Below are 12,237 nucleotides of genomic sequence, written 5' to 3' on the forward strand. Positions count from 1 at the left end.
TGCACGCATTTCACACATCAATACAATCGATTAATGAAATTGTGGTCCAGATATATGTTTATTATTTTTTGTGGGTTTCAAGTCAATACAAAATAGTGGTTCTTTTGTTGCACTATATTTAATATTGTGTATATTTACAACTTCGTGGCCTTGGTCAGCTAGGACTGTTATAATTGTGTTTGAATTTGTGACGTGAAGTAGTTCTTTTATGACGAATTTAAATGTTTTTTCGGACTTTAGTCAAAAATTATGATATTGGGTATTTCTATTGTCCAATTCTTTTATAAACACTTTGAAGTGTTCAGGATCAAACATCTGAATCTTTGTTGTTTCAGATCCGATTGTTTTTATTGGGTAATTATTACATATTGTCTTGAGAAAGTCATGCAGATGTTTAACAACTCTTACCTTGCATATAGTTACTGGAGGTAGACTGGAAATTGTTTTTGGTTGGTTTTGACTGTTGTTCTAGTTTATTCTGTCTCTTCTGTCAGGGCACTGAAATTGTTTTATGTTTGGATGGGTTTTTGAATCCAGTAGTCGCTGATTTTCGTTTGTTTTCGGACGACTTGTTTTTCCGGACTTCTCAAGCGTTTTTTGTTTGTAACGAAGTTCCAATCTGGCATTTGAGGGATTTCAGTTATTGGCAGTTGATCGCTATTTTGGACTAGCGGGTGATTCAATTGATAAATCGACAGAAAGGTGTTGTGGATTAGCCATTATGTATTGAAGTTAACCGTGCAGATCCTTAATAGTTATTAAATGTTTAATTTAAATTTTTAAGTTTACGCTCCTCATATTTTACTCGCTCGATTTACCGTTCGGAGAATGAGATAGAAAATTCCTAGAAGGTAGAGCATTGCTTACAAAAAATAAATTTTTATTTCGGGTTCAAATGTTCACGTTTTAAATCACGTTCTCATCCTACAATGGTTGATAGTAGGTTTTCACTTTTTATGACCGGCGCATTTATGACACCAATAGTAACTCAGATGTTTTTTTTACAACAGAGTGTTCTGCAAGTTACGTCTGCACTCCGCGGTGGTTTGAACAGAACTATTCCATTGATGAATCGACAGAAATGTGTTATGGATTAGCCATTATGTATTGAAATTAATCGTACTGATTCACTTAAATGTTAATTAAAATTACTCATATTTTACTCGCTCAATTTACCTTTAAGAAATTAAGAATGAAAATTCCTAGAAGATTCAGCCTTGCTTATAAAACATTAATTTCACGCTCAAAAGTTCACGTTTCAAATCACGTTCTAACCCTATAATGGTTGAGACTGATATTCACTTTTATGACCGGCTCTTTTATGATAACAATAGAAAGTCAGATGTTTATTAGTACATAGCGTTCCGAAAAACTTTTTGTTTAATATAAAAAAGACCAATTTTACTTAATAAATAGCTTATTTAATTATAAACACATAATAACAACGGAAAAACCTAATTAACTATATATAAATCCACACTCCAATTCCCTTTCCCTCCCTAGGAACTAATTCTCCTTTGTCCGAATTAGAAAAAATAGCACATAACGAAAAACGTATCGTTACGCGTCGAAAATCGGAACAAATCCCCTCGTTCTGGCCTGCATTAACCGAATCGAGATCGGGTCTTACCTATGACCAATAACAAATTGCGGACAAGATCCAGGTCCTACGGAGAACCGCCGCATTCATCAACGCCGCCTTTGTTGAATGTATTTCTTCGTTTAGCTTCCCTTTGTGCGCCATCGGCGTCGGCCCTGGGGAGGGTGCGTTACGTTTTGACGATGTCTTTTGTTTCGTTGCGGTTTTAATGCTGTTTCGGGTTCGTGCGTCTTGTAACTAACGAAAAAAAGGTGGCGATCTCTAAGGAGTACGATGCATGCAGAATTAATGGGGAATTTTTGAATGGCCATTGTGTTCTCGTTCCGTAAGATGAATATTTTATTTTATTCATTTCGGAAAGGGGAAAAATCCTGATATATATTCTCCGTTTCTTCCAAATATGGGTTTTATACGGTTTGGTCATATAATAGACCGATTAACACCTATATAAAATTGTATAATTTTCTATCGCGTAGCTAAATAAGTAATAAGAATTATTAATTCATTTTAAGGGATACTTGTGGTTGCCCTATGGAAACTCGACTACAATTTATTAATTTCATCACGTTCCCCTCATAATAGACTAAGGAGGATAACTTGTAATATGTTAATAACAGGTCAATTGAAAAGTCCCTGACCTGACACATAGATAGCGATACTAGACTTAAATCCACATTTAGTTAGCTCTAACCCTAAAAAAATTCGTGTACAAATTTGACAATTGTCGGATTGGTTTGTGAATTATAGAATTTTGAGTGAAGCAACTTTTGTTATTGTGAAAAAAATGGATAAAAAGGAATTTTGCCAACATTTAAAAAATACAGTTGAAGCAAAAACTTGGCTTGATGCCGAGTTTGCGGACACTGCCGCAGGAAAATCAACCATTAAGGATTATGCTAATTTTAGATGAGGTAAAATGAGCACCGAAGACGGTGAATGCAGTGGACGCCCAAAAGAGGTTGTTACCGATGAAAACATTAAGAAAATCCACAAAATTATTTTGAATGACCGTATATTGATATTCAATGAAATAGTAGACACTCTAAAGATATCAATTGAACATGTATATCATATCATTCACGAATATTTGGGTATGAGAAAGCTCTGTGTAAAGTGGGTGCCGTACGAGCTCACATTTGACCAAAAACAACAAGTTGATGATTCGGAGCAGTGTTTGAAGATGATCAAACGTAATAAACCCGAGTTTTTGCGTCGATATGCGACAATCTTGTTGATCTTCAATATGCGCTACAGGTAAATAAAATTCACTAAATTGAAAAAGGTCCAAATCAAGCAACCAGGAAAAACTGTTAGATCGTCACTCTGGTGAACAAAAAGAAAGAAAGAAAAATTATTCATGCTGAAGGTCTGTTATTAGTTCATATGATTCTGGAGACATAGTATATCGTTGTACTAGAGGCAATTATAATGTTTGTTAAGGTTTTTCTGTACATTTTATACTTAACTAAGCACTAGCCAAATATTGCAGGTAATAAATACGTTAATTTGAGTATTAAAATATCTGTAAGCTCGTTCAAAGAGTGAAATAAATAAGCAAAGAACAATGTAATTTTATTCAAACATTCCGGTAACTGTTTTAATCAGCCTGGTGTATTTATTGTCTTTGTAATATATAATTTAGGTGAGAAATGTGTATAAAAGATAAGGACTACATGAACACATAAATGAAGTAATGAATAATATATACAGGAGTTGAAACGAAAAAAAGGAATGAAACTATCCACATAATTTGTATAGATGGAACTTATTTGACGAACAGAAGAAATTATAAATTATTAACGGTACATTTGTAAACATTTTAAAGCATTGATAAATATTAAGGTATTTAATGACCAATGCAATAAGACAAGTGACTATTTGACATTTTATTTTTGAACGTTGTATCAATTATTTCGATTATTTACTTTATATACCTAAGTTTGTAAATTCAACAATTAATTTAGTGATTCTAACTACATTCTAATTTGTAAGAAATAGTGTTTGGTATTCTTTTAATATACATGTTAAATTAATTATGAATTTTAAAATAGTTTTATTTATATATTCTCTGCTTTATTATACAAACATGTATTACCTCATTTGTTATTCCATATTTATGTTTATAACATAAAAGTGTAGAAAGATCATGTATACTTATATATGATGCACTGATTTGTTACAGTTCTGAAAAATAGTCATGCTTATAATACTTTGTTATAATGTTCTGTGGCGTAATCATTTACATTTATTAATATATTGTTGATCATTAGAAGTTAACGGAAATTAGATTTAATTAAATGCAATTTAAAAATGTTAGTGAGTGTTAGTTCTTGAGATATTATCCTTGTCATTTTATTCTGTTTAAAAAGAAATAGAATGCTGTTGTCCGTTTGTCAAACGTCTGCAAAATTCTTCAAAATATTATAATTAGCGGTTATAAACTGGTAAAAGTTGTTTTAAAGCTTTGTTTTAATAAATTGCAAATCGCATTGAATGTTAGTACTCACTCAAATATCTCAAAAAATAAAAAACAATATAAACTTATATTCACCGAAAAGAAACCGTGTTTATGCGAAACAGGTGACGAATCAAGATCAGTTTTTTGCTAGCTGTATTAGAGATCAAATACACGAAATGTAAAAAATAGTAAGTAGTTCTTTTAATTGAAACCTAATTTAATACAATTATTTCAGAGAAAATTGTTAGTGTGGCAAGAATCCATAAAAAGCTAAAACATACAGCTATTTGAGGGATGTAGAACATCCTTTCATACACTGTTGGGTAATATAAGATTTAGGTGGTGTAAAGATAACCCACGAAGGGGTTTAATGGAACTTCCAGACATTGCCTTTAAAAGAATACAATTCTTAAAAACATATAACAAAATCAAGGAAGAATTATTATATCCATTTATATATTGAAATGAGACATAAATATTTCAGAATGGTATATTGGGTCGCTCATGGCAAGATGATAATAAGTATAGTGTAAAGACAACGAAATTGGATGGAAAAAGGTATACTTTAGAATAACTATCGATTAGGTTTTGTTAGTCATAGCATTTATTAATAATTCGTTGCAGACATATAGTTCTTCATGCTGGAAACAGGAATGTTTTTATTTCTGGTACGGAATTAGTGTTTTCCTCTAAGTTCAAGGTTGACTACCATGGAGAAATGAACCGTAACATTTTGCAGTAGTTTAAAAATCAGCTTTTAAAGAACTTGTAGGAACCATCAGTTATTGTTATGTACAATGGACTATAGCTAACATATATATAGTACCCTGGACAGTGCATCAACAAAGAAAATTTCAACAACAAACAGAATTGTCTGGATTTATGGAAAGAGGCATTGTCGAAAATAACACCTTCGGTTTGTGTTATCAGATACATTGAAGAAAAAATTGACAAATGGTAGAATCTTGAGCAAGTTTTTAATAGATTGGAAATAAACAGCTTGATTATTACCTTGACTATTGTTTCTGAAGCTGACAGTGATTGTATAAAACTTAATGAATGTTGGTTTATGATTCAATGCTGACAATTGCCAAGACAGGGCGATGAAATAGCAAACAACGAAAGGTCAGTATACAATTAATATACTTTAATTGTAGGAAATTGTATTATAGAGCGAGAAAGCTTTATGAGCATGTGTGTTATTGTTCAGAATATACATGAACATTTGGTTAACATGTATGGGGAGGGAAATAATACTAAATGTTTTCCAGATATGGAAAATGCATTAAAGAGAATGCAGTGATTAAATGTAATTTTATCAAGAAAGATGTATACAGGCTGTAACAGGACAAACCAAAGAGTAATATTGTGATATCATAATAACTTTAAAGGATACATTGCATCGAAAGTAATAAGAACTATGTGTAAAACATAAATATACTGTTTGATGAAAGTAAAATACGTTTCAGATATACAATTGTTAATTAGGTAGATTAGGCCTTCAGGGAAACCACTACATAAAAACCCGCCTATATATATATATATATATATATATATATATATATATATATTCGATCACAGTGCGATTACTAGTTTATTTTAAGATGGATGAACAGAAATAAATGAGCGAATTCAAAAGCCGTTCACTTTCCGGCTTGTAACTCGACTTGTAACTCGGCAATTTGGCATAAAGCTTTTCCGAATCGCGGTTGAATAATTCAGCGCCAACAAAAACAATATTAATTATGAACGATACTTATACGTTCGAAAGTAAAAGCGTTTCGCTACCGCAAAATGGCCGACAAGTCGAGTTAATATTTGATAATGCAAAGGAAACCGACGAAATACCTCGAATTCGACAAATTATTTCGTTTCGGGAAAACACGCTCCACGGCGATCAAACACGGACCCCACGATTTTCGAAGGTACACGGGGCCACTTCAAACTTTTTCATCGGTAAACCTTGTCCGAGCAAATTGACGAATTCCATATTAATATAAATCGAAATTCGATGTTTTTTGCTCGTTTTGTTGTAAATTTATCCCGATGTAGATACATTGCTGGATAAAAATAACGCGCGTTTTTCCTAAACTCTGTTTAACATTTATGCGCAACATTTGTGTTAAATTTTATTATTCTTTTATGGTAAAGTGGACATTCATTTTAAAATTGAAAATAAAAGGTTGGACATAAAGTAATTGTATTTTTTTTCTAACGCACTCTTTTAAATAGAACTATACTAACGAATAACTATCGACTGAAATCAGTCGAAACAGCCGATAGTCAATAAACTAGCGACTGAAAATAGTAATTACTATTTTCAGTCAAATGCATGGTTTGACTTTTTCCATTCGTGGTACGTCTGACGTAGATGTACGAATCATTTCCTGTATAAATAGTTATAGAGGAAAGAACAGTGATAATTAAATTAATTAATAATGGTAGAATAGGCGAGACGGAGATGTACATATTCGTTCACGTACTAACCTTAAAATAGAAAAGAAAAAAATATTTACTGAATACCCTTAACGTGCAATTAATAATTTCATTTTAAATGAAGCAGAATTACTTTCGTATTTGAATGTTCTATGGATTTGTAAAGAGTGAAATTTTTCTGTGGAATGTGGGGTATTATCCACAAATGCTTTGTCGGATTTTAATATGTTAATTGCTATTTTTAAATAATATACTATAATAAATATAGACAATAAAATAAAACTTAATTGTCCATGTTGATTTTGAGTTGCGGCGAAATGACAAAAACCTAATTATAACATATCACTTGATATCCCTCATCCCATTATGAAGAATCAGATAGATACCTTTGAATTTATCTGGATGGTAGCTCAAATTGGAAATATCGTGTTGGACAAAAAGTATAGTAGATTAGACTCAAAGCCAAGCAACTCTAGTGATTAGTCGGAAGATACTCTCAACTTAGCCCAAAATTATTCGAGATTAGTTTATCAGTAAATCATACAGCCAGTTTGGACCTAAGGGATGCATATATGGGGTTGCACTAAAACATAAAACCAGCTAGTACTTTCATTGGCAAGAGTTATCACTACGTAATTACAAATAACTGAACAATTATTTCGGAATCAAATGGACATACGAAGGGATGTCATATTTAATTTGCTATGCTAATATGCTGAATATGTTTGGCTTGCCGCTTCTGCTATTTGGCTCATAATATTGATGTTATGTGCATAGGTAGCCGCTGTGACCTGTTGTTGGTTACCAGGTTTTTCTTCCCGATGTCTATCTGCCTTACTTTTTCTTGCTTTAAGCCTTTCGAGAAATAGAATAGTTTATACGCAGATATATACTCATATGAACACAGTATATTTCTATAAATCGAGTCATCCTACACCTACCATGCCTGAAACCCGATTGATATTTCCGAGTTATATCATCTACAAGAGGTTGTAGGCATTAGTTAATAATGCATATGATAATTCTATACGCAGTTCATAGAGTGATATTCCGCGGTAGTTATTACATTTCAGTTTAAGTCCCTTTTTATAAATAGGACAAATACAAGACTGGTTCAAATATGATCGAGACAAATGCTCTGACACGTTTATTTACTTCTGAAAAAAATTAAAAAAATGTACAGTTTTTCTAGGTATTTCCTTTCACTAGTTACGCATTTGTCCATCTTTCTGGTAGTTTTTTGATGCCGGTATTGAATAATTCCTTGGGCAACTCGGACAGCCATGTGCGCACGAAGTCCTCTACCTCATCGTCGGTGTTGAGTCTCCGATGGTTTCTTTCGGTGGTCCAAACAGGCGATAGTCGCAGGATGATAAATCCGGACTGTAGAAGATGTGTTCCAGTAACTTCCACCCTAATTCCGATATTGTATCGAGCGTGAGACGTGCGTTATAAGCGGGTTTCACGTTTATTTTCAGAAGGTTGTATGCAGCATTAATGGTGCGTTGGGTGCGCAGAAAATCGAAGTACAGCACGCCCCGCCGGTCCCAGAACACCGTACACAGAACTTTACCCACGAAAATAGTCGTGATCGCTTTGACTGGCTCCACTTTCTCCTTCTTCCACCACTCTTTAGACGACATCTTACTCTTGGGAGTGTAATAGTGTGCACATATCTCGTCTGTAGTGAAGATTCGCATTAAAAAACAGTCCCCCTCCGTTTCGTATCGCGTCAGCAAGCAGCGTAAATTTTTGCTCGAAGTTTAACACTTTAGGAACCCAGCGCGTCGTTATTGTGCGATATTGAAGGCGTTTGTGGATGATAGACTTCACTACCAATACTGATGCCAAGTTTAGCTGAAATGTCTCGAACATTCATCCTTCGGTGCTCCAAATTGGGTTGTTCTACGTGGCGAATGTTGTCTGGTGTAATGCTGGTTGGCGGTCGACGATCATGCGGCCCATTCTCGACAAATTTCGCGGCCATCATTGAATGCTTTGATCTATTTAAACACGGCAGCCCTACTCACTACCGAAGTGATTTCATAAAAGCAGAATAAATCTGTTTTAAAACACCTTCCTACACTAAAACACAATGACAATAAGTTGCGCTACGGCGGTCGGCACTTGACGTTGACCCGTGGCGCGTGAAACATGTACTTCCGACAGAAACTATGCCACACTGTACGTAAGGAACCCAGCTATCACATACTCAAGCCACGACTTTCAAAACGTACATGCGCGCCATCTACAGTGTTTCTCTCCATCATATTTGAACCACCCTCCTATTACTTCAAATAATCCTCCCCATATATTCACGAATATTTCATTCGATATACTTTTGACAAAAAAGGTTCTAATAATAACACAATTATCATTATTATAAAATAAATCTCTAGCAAATTACACAGACGAATAGCCGAGACTCGAACCCCTTAACCCCACAATTATATATCCGAATGTTCAATGATCCGTGGCAAACTATTCCGATTTTATAAGCGCATTCGTGCAACTTTCCATCAAATTCAAATAGATTCGGAAGGAAAATGAGAGAAAGAGAGAGAGGGAGAAAAATTTTTAGTATCCGATAAGATAATCTCAACAGTTTCCCGTCGAAAATGGGAACCAATCCTATCCCCGTTCCCCATCAAATAAATTAAAACGATACACTTTTCACTGCTGATCCGCGTTTTCTAAAAAGATTCCGAATTAATTCGGCCGCTTGAGCCGCTTCAAATTGCGTCTAGCGATTTATCCTGACGGGATAGTTTAGTAAATTACTTTTTCCGTCTGCTTCGGTATAGAACCATGATGGATAAACGCAAATGCTGTTGTTAACGTTCAGTGTTAGAATCTCTGTTTCGGATCGTTTATAAAATGAAACCGTTTTGGGTGATATGTGGGCATCATTCGTGACCATTTCAGTAAAGTAAAATACCCAAAGATTGGTTTATTTCTTGAGAAAACACGATTTATTTGTTAAAATATATTATATATAGTCAATTCAAAATAGCAATGACACCAGTGTCAATATATGTCTGTCTAAAGTTGTAAATTCATTTTACAGTCGGACAGTATTATCCTTGTCATATTATTATATTTAAAAAGAGATAGAATGCTGTTAGAGGAGTCCCAACATGTAATAGAATGAGTGTGCAAAAGTTGTCCGTTTGCCAAACTTCTGAAAATTCTTCAAGATACTATAATTACGGGTTATAAACCGGCAAACGTTGTTTTAACGCTTTGTTTCAATAAATTTTAAATCGCCGCCGTTTTTATTGAACACCAAAATATCTCAAAAAATAAAAAACAGTATAACCTTAAATTCGCCAAAAAGAAACCGTGTTTATGCGAAATAGGTGACGAGTCAGGTCAATCTTGGGGTTTCAGACATCAAATATACGAAATGTATAAAACAGTAAGTAGTTTTTTTTCAATCGCAACATAATTTAATACAATTATTTCAGAGAAAATCATTAGTCTGGAAAGTCTCCACAAAGATCGAAAAGATATACAGCTATTTGAGAGATGTAGAACATTCGTTCATACATTGTTGGATAACATAATGGATAATAATAAGGATTTAGTGCTAGTGTAAAGATAACCCACGAAGGGGTTTAATGGAACTTCCAGAGATTGCTTTTAAAAGAATACAATTTTCTAAAACATATAACAAAATCAAGGAAGAATTATATCAATTTATATATTTAAAAGAGCCATGAATATTTCAGAATGGTATATTGGGTTGCTCATTGCAAGATGATAATAAATATAGTATAAAGACAACAAAGGTTCAAGGAAAAAGGTTGGAATAACTATCGATTAGTTTTTTTAGTAATAACATTTATTCATTGCAAACATATAGTTCTTTATGCTGGAAACAGGAATGGTTTTATTCCTGGTGCAGAATTAGTGTTTCAGTAAGTCCAAGGGTAGGAAGGTTAAGGTCCATGTAGAAATGAAACATAACTATTCTTTGCAGTAGTTTGAAAATCAGCTTTTAAAGAATTTGGAATTTGGAACTTGGAGGAACCATCATATTGTTATGTACAATGCACCATATCTTCTGAAAACTCTTCAAAATATTATAATTACGTGATATAAACCGGCAAACGTTATTTTAACGCTTTGTTTTAATAAATTTGAAATCGCCGCGGTTTTTATTGAAAATATTTCAACAAAGGCTGCAATTAAGGAATGGCTTAAAGTACATAAAATAAGTTTTTCCAGGAAATCATGTTTAAGAATGAACTATTTCAAATTATTACTCGGTAAATATAAATGAAATATTTAATTGAATTTTCTGTATTTACTTTTTTAGAATTATGCCTGAGAAAAGATACATGGTAGATCAGATCAATGAATGTTATGACCACAGAGCATTATGTCTCCCTCCCTATAACTGTATTTTTAGCCCAATTGAGTTGATATGGGGTATTGAAAACAATTATTACAATCGATATTCAGGTCAAGGAGGATATTCAAACCAGAAATCTCTGGATTTATGAAAAGAGAAATTGTCGAAAATAAGACCTTCCGTTTGTATGAGCTCGATCTGACACATTGAAGAAGAAATTGAAAAATGGTAGAATCTTGAGCAAGTTATTAATACATTGGAAATAAACAGCTTGGTTATTAATATGACTAGTATTTCTAAAATTGACACTGTGATTGAATAAAATTTTTTGAATATTGGTTTATAATTCAATGCTGGCGAATACCAAGACAGGGTGATGAAAGAGGAAACCAGTAAAGGTTAATATACAATTAATTTACTTTAATTGCAGGGAATTGTAGTATAGAGTGTGAAAGCTTTATGAACATGTGTGTTATTGTTCAGAATATACATGAACGTTTGGTTAATATGCATGAGTAGAGAAATAACACTAACTGTTTTGCAGATATGGCAAATGCATTAAGGACAATGTAGTGAATAAATGTAGTGTTATCAAGAAATATGTATACAAACAGTAGCAAGACAAACTAAAGAGAAATATAGTAATACCATAATGACTTTACAAGGATACATTGCATCGAAAAAAACAAGAACTAAGAGTAAAACATAAATATGCTCTCTAATGAAAGTACATTATAGTATTATTAAATACATTACTCAAATATACAATTGTTAATTAAGTGGATTAGGCCTTCAGGGGATACCGCTACATAAAAAAACGCTAGTGTGGAGGAAAGCTCTATATATATATATATATATATGTATATATTAATACTTTATATATTAATAACATTTAATAATTCTATAAATTGTTGCGGCTGTAAAATTAATTGTAGTTTTATGTTCTTCGATAATAAATGCATTTGATGTACTATAATGTTAAAATAAATTATATTTAATAGAATATTTGTTCAATTATTTTACCTATATTAGAATTTTGGTATGTCAGAGCCTAAATGTACTAAAACTCTGATAGAACAAGCCAATTGAATAATAAAAGGAACTAAAGCACCTGAGGAATTTGGGCGTAATTATATGCTTACTTTATGTGTTATATAGAACAATTGCTGTTGATGTCGCAACACTTACTATTTGAGGTCATAGAGAAGAAGCAACTAGAAAGCCACAACTGCTAACAATGTAAATAACTTGATACAGACATAGATAATAAGCCGATGTATCAAGGTAAGTCCTCATATAGATCGCACCTTAGAAGATGATGAAGTATTCATCAATACGACGTCATACTCCGAGTTCGAACGAGTATCTTAACATAAAATAAAAGTG

Source organism: Rhynchophorus ferrugineus, unplaced genomic scaffold, assembly GCF_030347505.1.
Source record: "Rhynchophorus ferrugineus isolate W39M unplaced genomic scaffold, kcgeb_rfMv2 rfM2, whole genome shotgun sequence".
Classification (NCBI taxonomy): Eukaryota; Metazoa; Arthropoda; class Insecta; order Coleoptera; family Curculionidae; genus Rhynchophorus; species Rhynchophorus ferrugineus.